We start from the raw sequence: 17,118 nt of genomic DNA, 5'->3' as shown, positions 1-17,118 counted from the left end.
ATATTATTTTACCTATGCTGTGGCCAATGGAAAAGATTTGCTTCTCACAGAAGAAATGCACTGCAGTTTCAATGGGCCATGGTGGTATTTTTCCTTCCATTCCTATGATATCCTGTATCTTTTAACGCCATGAAAGTGTTGGTAAATTGCAGAAAGTCACACATATTTGAGACAGGTTCTGTGAGCAATGCATGCCTGCGCAGAACTGGCAGTTGGGGTTAGGGCTGGGTGCTTTGGAGGAGAGAAGGAGAACTTACTGTAACAAGAAACATTACAGACACAGAAATTAACCTATGTATTAAATATGTCTGTTTGCTTTCTTTACTTTTATGTTTTCATGTGTCCTATCACAATGACACCTGTGCTGAAGAATTTTGCCATTAGAAGCTAATATCCCAATTATTAATTTTGTAAGTACCTCACCTTCATACATAATCTTACCCAGACAATTATTGCTTTCAGTGTTTCATATTTGCCCTTATTAAAGAAAAAAACTTCAGTAACTCCTGCTGCGTGCTTATAGAAATGATGGAGACAGATTCTTTTCAGGGGTGCGGAGTGAAAAGACAAGAAGCAGCTGACACAGGTTGCCAAAAGGGAAATTTCTGCTATTTGCAACAAAGCATTTTTCACAATGAGGATTGGTAGACAGGCTGTGATATCTCCATCCTTAGATATATTAAATTCTGTTGTAGGGGACCCAACTTCAAAATAAGTCTTGCTTAGAACAGGAGGTTCAACTAGAGACCTTCAGAGGTACTTTCCATCCTATAGTAACCCTTGATTCTAAAATATATTTATAAGAAAAAAACTACTGCCCATACTGCTAAGACAAAGAGCAATTCTTTTCACTTTAAATGGCACAGAAGATGGATCTGAAGGTTTTGATACTTGAGCCCCTGAGTTTCTTCAACTTTTGAGGTGAAGAGCTACCAGGTTCTTTGTGAATAACTTTTTTGGAAAGGAACACGTAATGCACTTCAAAAAGCTTACACAGCAAAATATAATTGAATCAATCAGCAGGCAGATTCACTATTTGGTTTTACAGCTGTTTTTCCAGAAGACTTTACTCTTAGATTTCCTGCCTCCCAACAATGGAAAAGAAAAAATCCACATAGCATGTGTAACCAAAGCTACTTGACCTCAGTCAATCATACATTCATAGAAAACAGTTAATGGTAGATGGAGACACAGTGGTAGAAATTGTTCAGCTTCAGCACATGATTTCAGTCATAGCCTATTCATGGACAATTTGTGAACAGAAATAAAAAAAAAAGAGAAAGGTAGCATTTATCAGAGAATGCTGATATGCCATCATTGATGGCAAATTATTGTCCCAGCATTGCCTGTTCTATATACTCCATTAATGGTACCCTACCTCAGAGCTTGGAGGAAGGGAGATTGATATATTAGCCAGGCTACTGTATCAGCTGTCACTCAACAAATGAGGAAATCACTATATTTGCAAACTCTGCAAGCAAATCACTGTAAGCAATCTTCAGGAACATGCATATTGACTTAATTCTCATGTAACTGTTGGCATGTCTGCAAATAGAACTGGCACCGTTTAATTTAAAGTTTGATTTATCATTGCTTTTATGGTGGACACATGTTCCCTTTCTTTTCCTTTTTTTTTTTTTAATAAAATCTAAATTCTTTGCATTTAACTTAAATCTTCAGAAATATCTATAACGGCATCACTAGGTCATTAAGGCCTAAATAACAACTAAGTTCAGACCAAAACTATAAACAAGTCTTGTTTTGTATTTTAAAAGCATTAGTTCTATCTAAACCATGGATACATGAGGACTTTAAGTCTTACAAATGCTCTTACTCTGTCCTCCTCTGACACTTGATTCTATGATTCTAATCATAGAATCATAGAATTGATTGGGTTGGAAGAGACCTCCGAGATCATCGAGTCCAACTCTTGGTCCAAATCCAGTCCATTTACTAGATCATGGCACTCAGTGCCACATCCAATCTGCGTTTAAAAATCTTCAGGGATAGTGAATCCACCACCTCTCTGGGCAGCCCATTCCAATGCCTGATCACTCTCTCTGTAAAGAATTTTCTCCTGATATCCAACTTAAATTTCCCCTGGCGGAGCTTAAGCCCGTGCCCCCTTGTCCTATTGCTGAGTGCCTGAGAGAAGAGACCAACCCCCACCTGGCTAGAACTTCCCTTCAGGTAGTTATAGACGGTGATGAGGTCACCTCTGAGCCTCCTCTTCTCCAGGTTAAACAACCCCAGCTCCCTCAGCCTCTCCCCATAGGACTTATGCTCCAGTCCCTTCACCAGCCTTGTTGCTCTTCTCTGGACCCGCTCCAAAAATCATCAAGTTGTATTCTGGGACTCACAGGTTGCACTGTGATCTAAAAGAGAGATAAAAACAGAACAACAAAAAAAGAAACTCAGTAAAACTTCTTCATTGGATATATGGATCCCACAAACATCTGGATGTGAACTCTTTTCAACTGAATTTCCTCACAGGATCCTGTTTACTCCTGGACTTCGTGACATTATTGAACAGGGATGGGACTACTTACCACCTAAACATCAGGGTCTTTGAATTATGCCTTTAGCTGAGCTCCAAAAATTGCAGTAAAGCATTAATCTATTAGACTGTGTATTCACAATGCTACCAAGAATTCTGAAGGGCTTGCAGTGTATTTTTTTGTGATTTCCAACTCAAGCAGAAGTAAGCAGTGCTCTGAGACCTGACCTGGTACTTCTGCATTTCTCATTAGTGGATCATCATTGTCCTGTGTCTCCTTCTTCTGCTCCACATTCATCTTATCTTTCTCACATCTACACCACTTCACAAGTCCACGTCTTTTCATGAGGCAACAGCTTTTTCAGGTGGATCCCAAATTTCCTTCTGCTCATTATGCCATCCCTGACATTGGCCAGAAGAGAATTCCTAAGAAAGAGAAAGAATTAAGTCAGAATGTGCTAACATTGCCCAGCTTCTGTGAATTGTCATCTAGGAATTCCTGAGTCAGGCATTGTGTGCATGCATTTAATAGTTCTTAGCATATATTTTCTTCTATGAATCTGCCTAATCGCTTCTTGAACCCACGTAAACTTTTAGCATCTACAGCATCCCCTGGGAAGAAATTTCAAAACCTAATTATACATTACACAAGGGATTGCATCCTCTTGTTTGCTCTGGACCTGCAATCTGCAGCCCGATAGTTTCATTATTATGCCCTAGCCCTTGTATTGAAAGAGGACATGAAGTAAACTATCATTTTTTCCATACCACTCAGGTTTTAAAAGGCTTCTTTAAAATTCCTCCTCTGCTGTTCCCTTTTGAGGGAGAAGACTCTTAGTCTTCTAATCACGCCTTAAACAGTTATCCCTTGCTGTGTCACCCTTTCCATGACATTCAGTTCTACTGTACGTTTTTGAGACAGACGGGACACAATTCCATACAGCCATAAGGATGTTAGCAATGTGGAGTCACATAGACAGGACAAAGTTCTCTTTTATGACGTCAACTCCTTTTTCCAAAATCTGATTTGTATTTTTGACCCCTACGGAGCAGCACAGTTATGTTTTCAAGGAAAGTATTATTCCACTCTCAAAACATCGCTCCTAAGTAAAATAAAAGCCTGCTCTGCACATGCTCAAACATTTCCGAATCTTCATAGGCCAAGCATCTTCTGTCTAGGCCCTGCAAAATTTCCTTCATTTAGTTAGGCCTAATCTTGACCCAGTGGTTATTCTTGTTTGTTGATTCCACATAATCACAGAATCATTTAATGGTTTGGGTTAGAAGGAAGTTGAAAGATCATCTTGTTCCAACCCCCTGCCATGAGCAGGGACATGTTTCACTATTCCAGGTTGCTCCAAGGCCCATCCAACCTAGCCTTGAACAATTCCAGCGATGTGGCATCCACAGCTTCTCTGGGCAACCTCTTCCAGTGCTTCACCACCCTCACAGGGAAGAATTTCTTCCCAATCTTAACCCGCCCTCTTTCAGTTTAAAGCCATTTCCCCTTGTCCTATCACTCCCTGACCTTGTCAGAAGTCCCTCTCCAGCTTTCCTGTAGGCCCCTGAAAATGGTAAATTATGGCTTCTGTCCCTGATGACAGAGGATTGATGTCTTTCTTGCACCTACAGAGCTCTGATATTTCTTCAGTTAGTGGAACATTTTCTTTGCATAGAAAAAAATGTGAGAGTCTCCAGAGGGGCTTAACACTACTGAAATGTTGTACTGGAAAGGATGAAGCACCACCTGCAGAACCTGCACAGAAATGTTCACCTGTGTGAACCAGAAACTTTTACTATTGCTATCTATTGAACACATGTATAAATCAGGTTATTGCACACCTTCCCCCACATGGACAGCTTTTCTGAGAAGTGCAGTTGCAAGACCTGAAATGAAATAAAATTAAATTAAATATGTATTAGTGATTCAGTTGCCAGAAAATTTTTCATGGTACATAATAGAGAGGACATAGACCAACACCACCCATCATTGAATCAGAAAAACAGCAGATGTGCAAGCACTCAACCAGAAGCATGGCTGGGTCCAGTTTGTTTCTCTGGTTGTCTCCTTGCCCACTGGCAGCAATGGGAATGAAAACATACATGACAATTCAAAAATGCAGAGTTTTTTGAGAGGAAAAACACAGTAAAGTTACCTAGGCTGAGTGAGCAGGATGGAGCCCTGGGTGCTCTTGCACTGGGTTACATCTGTCGTTTTCTTCAGCTGCTCCATTTAGTTCACTTCCCCATTTTTTGTGAAATACTGTTAAAAAGAAGATGTGGTATCAGCAGTGATGGATTTACTGAACCATGAAGCAGGGTGACCACCTGAAAGCCCCTTCAGCAGCATGATAACTATTAATTTTGCATTATTCTAAGAGTCTTCTTTAAATGTATGTCACCACGTTCCTCATAGCTTCTCTGAGCCCTTCAGTCTGTGGAAAACAAACCTTTTATCACACTATAAAGACAGAATCTTTCAAAGGTTACAGCTTAAGCTTATTATCCAGGCAGACACTGCAATGTTTTGCAGAAGTGTGTTATGTATAAGACTCACCTAATCTTAGTCCTATATATAAAACAGAGTGATGTCTGACCCTGGATTAATCTAAACTAGGTTAAGGGATGATTTTTCTCCTAATATTTTTTCAATGCTTCCTTTAGATCATTCCTGTGGATAGCACTGGTGGACCATGAACCCCGATATCACAGAGATTGCAGATGAGCCTTCTAGATCTTTCAACAGAAAGTATTATCTTCTTCCCAAACACCTCAGATCCATAAAATAGTTCTAAAATGTTTCTAAATGTGGGCTTTTCTGTCTACATCTGCTGAATAGAGAAATAAATTTGGTGAGCTCAGAAAATACGGGAGGAAAATACGTGTCTGCCAAACCACTGAGCTGGCAAAGAATTTGCTGAGGACTTCAGCAACTTGCAGCTGGCCAAAGGCCTGCTATTTATCTAATTTATTGACAATAGTAATATTTTCCTTCTTCAGGCATCAAGTTGAAAGATATCATAACGTACTTGGGCTGTAGCCCCATGAAAGAGAGAAAAGATTGGATTTGCTCATCCTATATCTACCGTGAAACTCTTTTGACAACAGTTTTCCTCTTGCTCTAAAAGCAAATAGTTCTGGTAGATAGAAACACCAGGTTATCTGGTTTACTGTATGCCTGAAGGTTACTTCACATGTCATATCAGACATTGTGTTTGTGGGATTTCCATTGTGATCTGACCAGTAAAAGTATTTTAGAACTTCTGAACTCTGTGAAATGAGCTTAGCTGGATATTGGCCAGTCAGTCAGAAGAACTTGAAGTCCTGGAAAACGCAGGCAAGTATCTCATCCAACTGTTCAGAGCTCTTACTGAAGGCTGGAAGTCTGTGTTCATTTCTCTTTTCTGCCTGAGAAAAGAAACACTGGAGCTCATGTCTGCTGTCCATAAAAGCACCTTCATGACTTCTACCCTTTGGAAAAGGTGAGGGAGCAGCTCCATCCATCACCTCTGTTGAAGTTTATCACACTGCAATAAAAAAAAAAAAAGAAAGTCACTTAGTACAGAGACAAGAATGAAAATGAATCACCAATTGAGTGATGAGTGTATTCTACTGGGAGGGAAAGAGCTTGAAGCTCCAGCTATTCTTCAGAAGGCTATATGTTTTTTTATTTATGTGATGGACACTTCATCTCACATCTCAAGGCTTCCTCATTCCAACACTGCACCAATTACCTGCCAATCAGGCTATCAGATTAGTACACACACTTTTTTTGGATGCCACCTCTGGTTTCCATAGAAACTGTTTTAAGCCTCATCTCTCTCAATTAGAACTTTTTATAATTTCACCACCCTTATGAAAGCATTTGTGGTTCCCATGGTAATCACTGAAAATTTGTTATCTCTCAAGTACTGCTTCTTAATCAGAGGCTTCACCAATAGCAATGTCCTGCTGGAGCAATGAAAGGCACGAGAAGGTTCTAATCCTCTTTTTGAGTCAGTAGTGTGTCCTTTACTCATCCTTAAGACCATGCAGCACAAATCCATACTGAGCCTCCTAACTCTGATATCAAGGTTTTGGTCACTGTAGAGTTCATTATATTCACAGAGCATGCTGCTACATCTCCATTTCATTGATTGTAAAGATGATGCACACAGACTTACACTCATTTTGGCCAAGATAGGTCAAGTTATCTGGTCAAAGCTTGTAGGAAAATTCATGTCTCCTTTGCTGAATTTAGCTCCTCTGTAGTTCCCTTTTTACTGGATGCACTCTCATACAAAACAGCTGCCAGTGGTCCAAATGCCCCATGTGCATGCATTTCATGTTCAGGTGTTTTAAACAGCATATAGCCAATGCAAACCAAATTTTATGTGTATATATATGCATATATATATACACATACACACGCAAATACAGACTGCATTTGCAACACATTTTATACACTTTTCTTCAAACTTAGACAGTAATTTCCATGACTGTAAATATGCCAGTGCATGAAAATATGTCCTACTACAGTCCCAGACTGAGAAGGTTTGCTTTGACAGTAAATGCAGAGGTGTAGCTAATCTCAGCCCATTTTTTCAAAAAATCAGCCCACGTTGCTCCTCCTCTCTAACAGCCCTTCTTGGAGTCCTGCTCTGAGCCTGTTATCAAGGTTCAGAAACAAGGCTTGTGGATAGTATCCTCTGGCCTTTGTGATTCATCTCCAACATTTCATCAGCTTCTATCTTTATCCATCTGCAATGCTACTGGACAACTTTCCATCAAAATAATAGTTGAACTTGCCTCTTGGAGCTGATTCTGGAGTTCTTCCTGTACTGAGTGATACAAAACAAATTAACTATGTTTCAAATTTTGATTTAGTATAAAATACAGATATATGTATATATCTTCTGTATGTACGAGGCATCACTTGATGTTGTACAATCCCATCCCCTTCTGTTCTAGTGAAACCAGGAACTCACCCAGGAGTTTCAAGTTGAGAGGGGACTACTGTAACCAACCACCATGATTTCCAGCCAGGAACTGCTGCACTGAGTTTCTCCTTCTTCTTTTAAATAAGCAATAACTTTTGGAAAGGTATCTACTCTTGACTGAAGAAAATTAAAGTGAAAGAACACCATTTTTCCTCTGCAGAACTGTCCTAGTAACTTGATAAAGGTATATTTTTTCTTTGCAGTAAAATCTGTCACGACACATTGATCCTATAGAAATTACTATCTTGTGCATCCCTGTGGGTTCAATTCCCTTTTGATCCTGCTCCCTCAGCAGGGATATAGCAGCACTATATCATCCCACTGACACATATCAGGCATATTTTTTCTTTTTTTTTTTTTATTTTTAGGAAGAATCTTATTGTGTATTTCAAATGCAGAATTTCTAAAGTGACATTAATCCAGAGTCTGAGCTTGGGGGACATGGTCTTGATGTGAATATATGAATATCATTATGTATTGGAGATTATGTATGTGTTGGGACTTCTCTAAAAAGGGGAATGCCATTTGCAGCACTGCAGAAAGGGTTCATTGATGAAGATGATGGACAGACACCAAACTATGCAGCATTGCTGTATTTTGTTCATTGGATCAGGTTTTTTCCCTTGCCCACAGAAACCCAAGATTCACAGTCTGTTCATACCCCATGTCAGGAGTTGTTCTTTATGCCTCACAAGAAGATAAATTTTTAAGCTGGGGGATACTAGTTGCCTACCAGAAAGCTTCTTTAACATCCTGTTCCTTCTGCTGTTGGCTACAGCCAGGGATTTCCCATTGGAGGGAACTCTATCTTAGTCTACGCAGTTGGGAGGCTTTAGGAGATGTTCATTATTCTACCCCTCTGCTCCGCTCTGGTGAGACCCCATCTGCAGAGCTGCTTCCAGCTCTGGGGTCCCCAGCACAGGAAAGATATGAAGCTGCTGGAGTGAGTCCAGAGGAGGCTATCAAGGTGATTAGATGGGGATGGAGCACCTCTCCTATGAGGAAACAGAGAATTGGGATTGTCCAGCCTGGAAAAGAAAAAAAAGCTTTAGGGTGACCTAATTTTGGCCTTCCAGTATCTGAGGGGAGACAACAACAAAGATGGAGAGAGACTTTTTACAAGGGCATGTAGTGACAAGACAAGGGGGAACGGCTTCAAACTGACAGAGAGTGGGTTTAGACTAGATATCAGGAAGAAATTCTGTTGCGGATCCGAAGGGAGAGGGGACAGGACACGAGAGTGGGTGCAAGCAGACTTGTTTATTCAGGCGTGTGCCCGATTCTTAAACGTCCCACCAGGGGAAGGGGGCAGAACATCTAGTGGGCTATCAGACAGATAAATGGGGGAGCAAATCAGAACAGGGCACAGGCAAAAGGGGGAGGAGGAAGCCTGGGCATGTGCAGTTGTGTAACATGAATACAGTGAAACCACATAATAACAGTAAAGTCCATATGAAAGTCCTGCCAATTGCTGTATGCTTTTCTCCATGCCTGAAACGGTTCTCATCCTGAATCTTGCTTCTCTACAAAATTCTTTACCCAGAGGATGGTGAGGCCTTGTATTGCCCAGAGAAGCTGTGGATGCCCCATCCCTGGGAGTGTTCATGGCCAGGTTGGTTGTGGGTTGGTCTAGTGGAAAGTGTCCATGCCCATGGCAGGGAGGGCAGGAAAGGATCTTTAAGGTCCCTCTCAACTCAAGCCATGATCAGTACTAGGCAGGGTATGGTTTTATTTTAAAGTCATATATAGTGTTTAAAACAACAGAAACACAGAGTTGTTAAGACACATCAGAATTTAGGAGGAAGTTCTGTAGCCTTGTATTCAAAAAGGCATCTTGAAGGATTTGACATTTTCGTGTGTCAAAAAGGTTAAATGAATACCTGATAATCATGTAGCTGAACACTGGCATCCATTTGATGAAAATGTAAAGGTATTTGGAAACTACAGTGGATCAAAGAGCAGCAAAAACATTTCATTTATATGTTGAAAAGCCAATGGTATGTCATACTTTTGAGAACAAGGTCTCAAAAGGAAGAAAATTGTCACAGAGGCTTATTAGCAGCTTTATTACACACTGACAGTAACCCCAGCTTGGAAAGAAAATAAGAATAATAAATAAAATAGAATTTTGTTGACACTGCTCCAGAAAGTCAGAATTCATCAGAAAGAACATTATTTTTCCACAAAACATCAAAGTTGCAAGGGGGTTTCAGCTCAGTCTAATGTCTCCCCCCAAATAACACCTTACAGAAAGACCACATCACTTAAAAAAAAGGAGTTAAGTCTCAAAAATCTCTCCCAAGCATTTTAAAGGCTCCCAGGGCCAATCTATCAGAGAGTTTTAATGCATTTACTGGTATCCTGCCCCTGGGAAATGGGGAAGGGCTTTTTACACATGCTGTATGCTTGTGTGTGGGTATGTTTTGCAGACAGTGATATGAACACAGAAGTACCTTTGCAGTGGAAAACCTTTGGTGGATCAGGGGTTTTCCTCTTTCCTCTCCTCTCCACTTTCCATGTCCATCTCTCCCAAAATCCCTGTTAAAATGGACCAGTTAATACAAAGGGAGCTGATCTGGGCCCACCACAGTGTGATGTTCATGACTTGCTGCCATCAGCACAGCAGCCCTGCTCCCATCCCACCCTGCACCTCAGCTTTGCCCCCTCAGAAGTACAGCCCAGCCTGATGCAAGCAGAAGACAAAAACGGAACTAGAGATTAGGGAGTCAAACTTTTAACTAACATCTCAAATTCCAGTTGAGTGTTAGCTTCCTAAATTGCTGATGTTTAACAGTGTAAGCATTTTCTGGTTCCCCAGAAAGGGTTAGAAATAAGAAGTGGTAGAGGCTAAGGATGCAGGTGAACATGCACCTCATTGGCATGAAAAAAGGACATTACAGCTATTTCCCACTGTGAGGTAAGTTTCTCCAAGGCTGAATGAACAAAATGACAGTGTTCTAAATAGATTGCCCTGTTAGTTTTGCACTAAGCTCACTTGTGGATCTTGGGTTTTTTTGACAGAAAGATGTAGGCGCCATAATACCCACCTGGTATGCAGGATCCCAGACATCTGAGATCCAAGATCCAGCAGTCAGTGCTGATTCCCTGTAGCACTGCACAGGGAGACTGGATTCTTCTGCATGCTGTTTCATCAGTTCTTCACCTGGCACAGAGTAGTGGGAGGATTCCCCTCTCTTCTCAGAACTGAAGGTCTTAAAGCCCCCCAATCCTCCCTGAAGAAGCAACATGGGCCCACATCCTCCAAAAGACATGAGCAGGGGTTTCTTTCCATTGTAGAGCAATCCTGTAGCACTCATAGTTGTCATTTCTATGTTATTTAACAGAAGTGCTGGGATCAGTGCTTTCCTCAAAGCAAGAGGTATCTCACCCATGTCTGTAACTCTGAGCTTCAGAAGAAAAGGTCTTTAGCACTTGTGTCAAAAGAAGAGAGGAGCACAACCTTCATTGCTCCATTAGGTAAAGGCACAAGAGGGCTATGGTCTGCTCTGACTTCATGGGGAAAAGGGAGCTCTGGGCTGCTCTGACTGCTTCTGTGCCTGTTAAATGCAAAGTGCATGACCAGACGTTGGAGGAAAATCACAACCAGATCTGGATCCCAGATGGACTTCAGTGCAGATTCCAGCAGCAGAGAACAATTTTGGTCTTCTATTCTTGCCTTTCATGTTTATATTCTTACTGCAAGAGTCAACTCCAACTCTCCAATAGTACCTTCTGAAGTCAGTGGGTCTGCTGAGAAAGCAGATAACCTTTTATTCAGATCAACATCTGAACTGAATCACCATGCAGCAGTCATGAAAGAGGCGAGGTAGGATTCCAGTCAACAGCCTTAAGTCAGTTTGGGCTTCTGAATTTCCCTGGCAGAAAATCCATCTGCACCAAATTCTGCACTGTCTTAGCTGCCGCTGTAGCTACAATCCCAGTACTGCAAAGCCTGGAATAAAATTCCAGTTGTAACAATAAATAAGAACATATATACTTCCACACAGCATGAGAGATTCTGCTGGAAATTTCACAGGTGATTTTATTTACATCTGCGTCAGTGAGGTCAGAATTTCATCCAAAACATTCCTGGTTTTGTGTTGGCTAGCAAAAATGTTCACACTCTAACTAAATCTCTCTTATAAATCACCTTGACAGTCCTCATAATTCAACATAATAGGGTTCTTTGCAGAAAGAATTGTCTCAGCTGATGCAAGAGGATGGACAAGATAACCTAAGAGAGCTTTATGTCTATGAAAAATTCAATTCTTGACTCTTTTCTTATTCCTCTGTGACTCCACCCATTCAGGAGCAGTTATATCCTGATCATTAAGGAGATTTCTCTCCATTAGCTCCCCAGATCTCTTTGCTAGTCAGTAAGCTGTGGCATTCTCCTACTTAAAAATTTTTTTCTTTATATTCTTTGTTCTGAGGCTCATTATTCTACATTTATCTGCACCGAACTGAATTTGTCATCTTTTTGCCCAATTATTTAAAATGATCTAAGACCTTCTGTGTCTTAACTGCATTGCTCTTCATTGTTTACCTCTTCTAACCAATTGCTGTCACCCAGAAATCTTGCTTTCAATAATTTTCAAGTCATGTCTGCAAATAATAAAGCATTTAAAAAGCCACAGTATAACACTCATAGCGAAATGCCTTCTCACTTGAGACATGGAAAATAAACACAGTTTCTGTATGTTTTACACATCTTAGTCTGATGCCTTCCTGTCACTGTCTGCTACCTGCAGCCTTCAGATGTAAAAGGCATATACTGAAGCTGCCAATGGAAACATTAATTTATGAGCTGACTATCTCAGGGCCATAAATCAAAGGAATATTTTCCACCTAACTGGACTTCCTAGGTTGGAAAATAACCCTATGAGTACATTGATGGCTGTGAGACTTAGTAATTATGCAGATCTTTTCTACCAACTCGAATGGCAGGGGAAAGAAGCGTTGTGGTGACTTTCTTCAGAGCTGCAATTTCCCACCTAGCTGGAAAGAACCCCTTCTCGTCACTGGTATGGCATCTTCTAGGATAAAGCCGTGCTGGTCAGGTCAAGTTCTTCCTCATTCTCAAGCAGTATTTCTGCAAAACTTCTGAGAGAGCTTGTGACTGCACAAAGTGCCGGAACAGAATGTTCAGAAGTTTTTAAAAAATGTATCAACACCACTAATTTGGACTAACATATTTGAATTACATTTAGCTCACCCACCAAAATCAGATCAGTGCAGAATCACTGCACTGTTTTTTAAGAGTATAAACAGACTAGCACAAACTTTGGACAGACAGCAACAAGCCACTAGGAAATCTAATAAAATAAAACCCAAAACATCTGCCTTTACAGCATCCTGGCTTCTAAGATTTTTTTCTTCCTCCCCTGCCCTATAGATATTCAATACAGAAAATTCTCAAACATATTCATTCCTAATTTTCTTCTCCAAAAATTCCCTTTCACACATGGGTTACTGGTGGGTAGATGATCCAGTTGATAAAACCACATCAGAAGATAACTTAGCTCCCAGTTCACTTCTCGATCCTGGTCCCTAGGGTGTTCACAAGGCAGAGCTCACCAAGATGAGAGATAGAGGAGGAATATTAGGTCACGTTATTCCACCAGAACAATGGTAGGTAATCTACCAACAGGGAAGCTGAGAGCTCAGCACATTTCCTTCGCAGACCTGTTTGGTTGCTTCTGCCCTAAAAAGCAAGTAAGTGGGATGAGCAACCCATCGCTTGAAGCTTATCTGCCTCCAGGTTGTAGTTCATGAAATGTTTGGAGCTTCTCCTTGGCTTGAAGGTATTAAGTCTCATAAAAACATGATCATTCACAAGAAGCTTAACTAAGAGGGAAACAATGTTTTCTGGATGGAAAATAAAATCCATCAGGCCATAAGGCACTTGATTTTGAAAACAGAAAAGAAACCTTTCTAATTTCTTTCCAAGAGAAGCTGTTTTATAGTTTCGAAAGACATACTCCAGCAAGTTACAGCTCCTTGAAACCTTTAGAACTAACCTATAATATATTTTACAGTGCCTTCTATAGTAGAACTTTTAGTATTTCTCATAGGTAAGTGAAGACTATCAACTTTCTACTGAAGATGGACATACTGGATTTGTCTACAAATCCAGAGAGACATAGTGTAGATCAGGATTTGCCTTGGAAGTGAATTTCTCAGTCATACTTGCTGCACTTCCCTACAAAAATGGAATTGCACCTGAAATATATTTCATTTTGGATTAAACTGAACCAAAAGATGTTCCCTGAGAATGCAGCTCAGGCACTTAAGCCCCAGATGGTAATCTATGAGATCAGTCTACTGACACATTGATGTAAAACACTCCACTCTTGTACTGTGTGGATGTCAGATTTTCAGGTTGGGTATCTTATTTTTTTATTGCTATGTTGGCAATTTACATCTGAATTCCTATAACATTTCCCAAGAAAACACACCTGCTTACACGTATAAGGTAGTTGCCACCTCCTGATGGTTTTCATGCTGACATGAAAAAAGTCCCTGTCAGAAAAGACTAGCGAGGACATGGTGTTGTGAGGACTGTGTAGTCTTGTAAACTTTGTGAAAAACATGTGAGAGAAATTGGGGAAGGGTGTTGCTAGTGGAGGGTGGGGTGGGGAAAGGATAAAGGGGTTATAGGGAAATCAGAAGGACAGTGAAGTAATGAATAAAAGTTTGGATGCACGAGGGAGCATGAAACTGCATTAAACAGCAGAAAGTACTATGGGAAAGATCCTATGGCAGGTAGGGGAGCAAGTCCTCTCTTGGCTGCCAGAGAAGTAGACACATTTTATGGCAATTTCTATTCCTTGTGAACAGATGAGAAAAGGTTATTTTACTTTCAAATGCACTATCTTGTTCTGGCCATGGAGAGTACAGACTTCCTGTTTCAAAAGTCAGGATGAGTATAGCCTGAGTTAGCCAAACTCTTCAGTTTTGGATGCTTGTTTCATGGAAAAGAAGGAGCAGCACCGACACATACAGACATACACACACAAACACCAGACTAACTCACCACGAGTTCTGAGCACTTTGACCCTTCTCCTATTCTTCACTCTGCTCACAAAGAACATCATATTTAAATTAGGTTGCAAAGTCTTCCAGCAGAGAAACCATGTCAAAACTATTAATTTTCTTTCCCCGGAACACCTCAGCACATTTTTTGCAGCTTTACAAATAACAAATAAGTAATCTTCACCTCTACCTGTGAAGTCTGAGAACAGGCAACAAGCACGGTAGAGACGAGTAGAAGCTTGAGACACATCCTTCACTCGTGGTGACCAGTGAGATCTTTTGCCATCTGCAGCAATCCATTGCAGTCTTGATTATTCCTCAAGCTTCCCATTTTACAATGCCATGCCTGAAGGGCACCTCCAAATAAAAAGCATGAGCAGATATTTTCCTCTCCTTCCTTGACACCCTGCACAAACTCTCAAAGCCATTTGATTGTTTACATCATTAAGAGCAGCAATATTAGAATAACAAACATTACAAAGTTACTGATGAATCTTTTGAGGCTCCTGGAAATGCCTAGAACTAGTCAGTGCTACTGAATCATAAATCAAGCCTTTCCACATGCTTTTGTAGGGCAAAGTGTGGAGATATTGAAGGGACTGGCAAACCCCAGCATCTGCATATATCAGATTCATTCACAACGGAAGACTGTTTCCCTCCCAACCCTCCTCCCTTTTGCAGCCCGGGCTGGTAGAACACGCAGCAGAGACATGCTGCATCCCATTAAGGGTTGTAGCAGTAAACAGACCCTTCAGCAACACCAGGGATTGTCATGTTCTCAAGTGCAGTAGCTAACAAACAGCTGAGGAGTTTCTGGATGAGCAGTTCACAGAGGCTGCAACAGAAGTTACCAGTTTGGTCAGACTTCCCACCGTCTGTCACCAGGGATCGCTTCTCCCAGGCCCTCACTACTCTGCAGGTGCTGCTCACTGAGAGCCCAGCTCCCCCAGCCCCAAAATGTACATGACAACTGAGAGATCAGGGAGCACAAGCCACGTATCAGGAGACCAGGGAATCTGCTGGTTGTGTATCTGCACCGTCAATCTCACAAAATTACAGAACTGCCCATCCTTTATTGTCGTCCTTAGCAGGTCTTTAGGAAGTATCTCTGTGGATTGACTGTTCTTTGCTCTTTCATCGGCTTTTGGAGCAGAATGTCCAGGAATAGCTATTTCTTGAGATGGCAGATGTATGTCCAATTCTAAAGGGAAAGCATTTCTCTGCAAGCATTTCTCAGCCCAGATTATTTTGCAGTGAAAGCCATTTCTTCTGGCATCTCTACAGTTCTTGCTTTCCCTGCCTGTTGGAGACGAGAGGATCATCCTCATGTTTGGCTCTTTCTGGAACTCATACAGGGATCAGAAACTGGGCAAGAAACAAAATTTAATTTAGCAGGCTTAGGAGAAAGAAGAATGTAGAATCTTAAGACAATATTGGGGCTTTATCAATTTCTTCTGGAGTGCCATTTTAGCTTTTTGAACACTAGGTGATGTCCATCATGAAAGCAGATGGGGGAGGGAAGCTCAGTGCATATGCAGAGAGTGACTACCTGCAGGCTGTCCTGCTGTTAATAAGGCATAGCCAAGTTAATTTAACGAGCCTATTAGTTCAGAGCATCAGCAGAATTTGAATCTAGGAAGTCCAGTCATAATATAAACTGATATTTGAATTTGGTTGTCATATTCCACCACCCACCAGAAATATATTTTAACAGTAGGAAATCCCACTTGTGTTTATATAAGTCCAAGCCCTATATTTCCCCATAGAACCAATTTCCATAATTATTCTCCAAATATTTAAACACTTGCCTGTTTTTTTTTAAATACATTAATTTGTTTGAGTGTTTTTCCTATCACAGAAATATGAGTCTTTGTTTAAAAATGCTGGTTTATATGGCATTTTACACTTTTTTCTTAATCCTTGCACAATAAAAATTTCCACTGGCACCTCACTGCATCTGGCCAGATTGATACTTCCATAAGTTTGTAATTTCTTTCTTCTTTTTCATATTCCATTTGAGAAGTTGGAATTGGCCTGAAATCCCTAGTAGCTTGAGTTAATTTGGGAAGAAAGTGTCAAAAATTCCACCCAGAAAAGATGCTGAACAAATGTTCAGACAAGTAATTTCTCCCTCTAAATATTTCATCATGACAGATTCCCAGGACACTTTACTGCTGAATCCCTTCAGTACTGGACTGATCAGTTACTTCAGACAAAATTCATCTCCACTAACTTTTCCTGTCCACCTTGTAGAGTGTTTAACGTCCCATGGAGACCCTGGGGTTCAGCTCTGACCAAAGATGATCATTTCACCAAAGATGGTGAAACGTATCATATCCTGAGCTTTACTGACCATATGGATCAGCTCTGCACTATCTTTGGAGTAATCAGTGTGGCTTTCTCAGGTGGGGATGGAGTGGCTGAAACATAGATCAACACATTCAGCCACATGTATTTTAGGTAAGTTGTACACCCAGTTCTGCCAACCAGGAGGCACAGTGAGGGAGTAGAGCCCACTCAGGGTGGGTGGTATCTTAGCATGCAGACTCCAATATACCCCTTCTGAATACATGCCAACAGATATTTCTGCAGCTAATAATTAAAATT

At 40.8% G+C, this 17,118-nt stretch overlaps 2 long non-coding RNA genes across 2 annotated transcripts in view; one reads left to right on the top strand and one right to left on the bottom strand.

Annotated features, from left to right (window-relative positions):
- The window catches only part of LOC135409099 (uncharacterized), a 66,173-nt gene that overhangs the window by 16,742 nt on the left and 32,313 nt on the right, over positions 1 to 17,118 (top strand). The gene's annotated exons all lie outside the window — the stretch shown is intronic.
- Positions 2,343 to 13,384, bottom strand: LOC135409054 (uncharacterized). Its single transcript, XR_010427999.1, has 4 exons — positions 10,524 to 13,384; positions 9,930 to 10,014; positions 5,869 to 6,024; positions 2,343 to 4,760 (listed from the first exon to the last, which is right to left on the bottom strand). It is a non-coding gene; the product is annotated as an uncharacterized LOC135409054 (long non-coding RNA).

This window comes from Pseudopipra pipra, chromosome 1 (assembly GCF_036250125.1).
Source record: "Pseudopipra pipra isolate bDixPip1 chromosome 1, bDixPip1.hap1, whole genome shotgun sequence".
Taxonomy (NCBI): Eukaryota; Metazoa; Chordata; class Aves; order Passeriformes; family Pipridae; genus Pseudopipra; species Pseudopipra pipra.
Note: the sequence above shows the minus strand (reverse complement) of the source record. Positions and strands in the feature narration are given on the sequence as shown.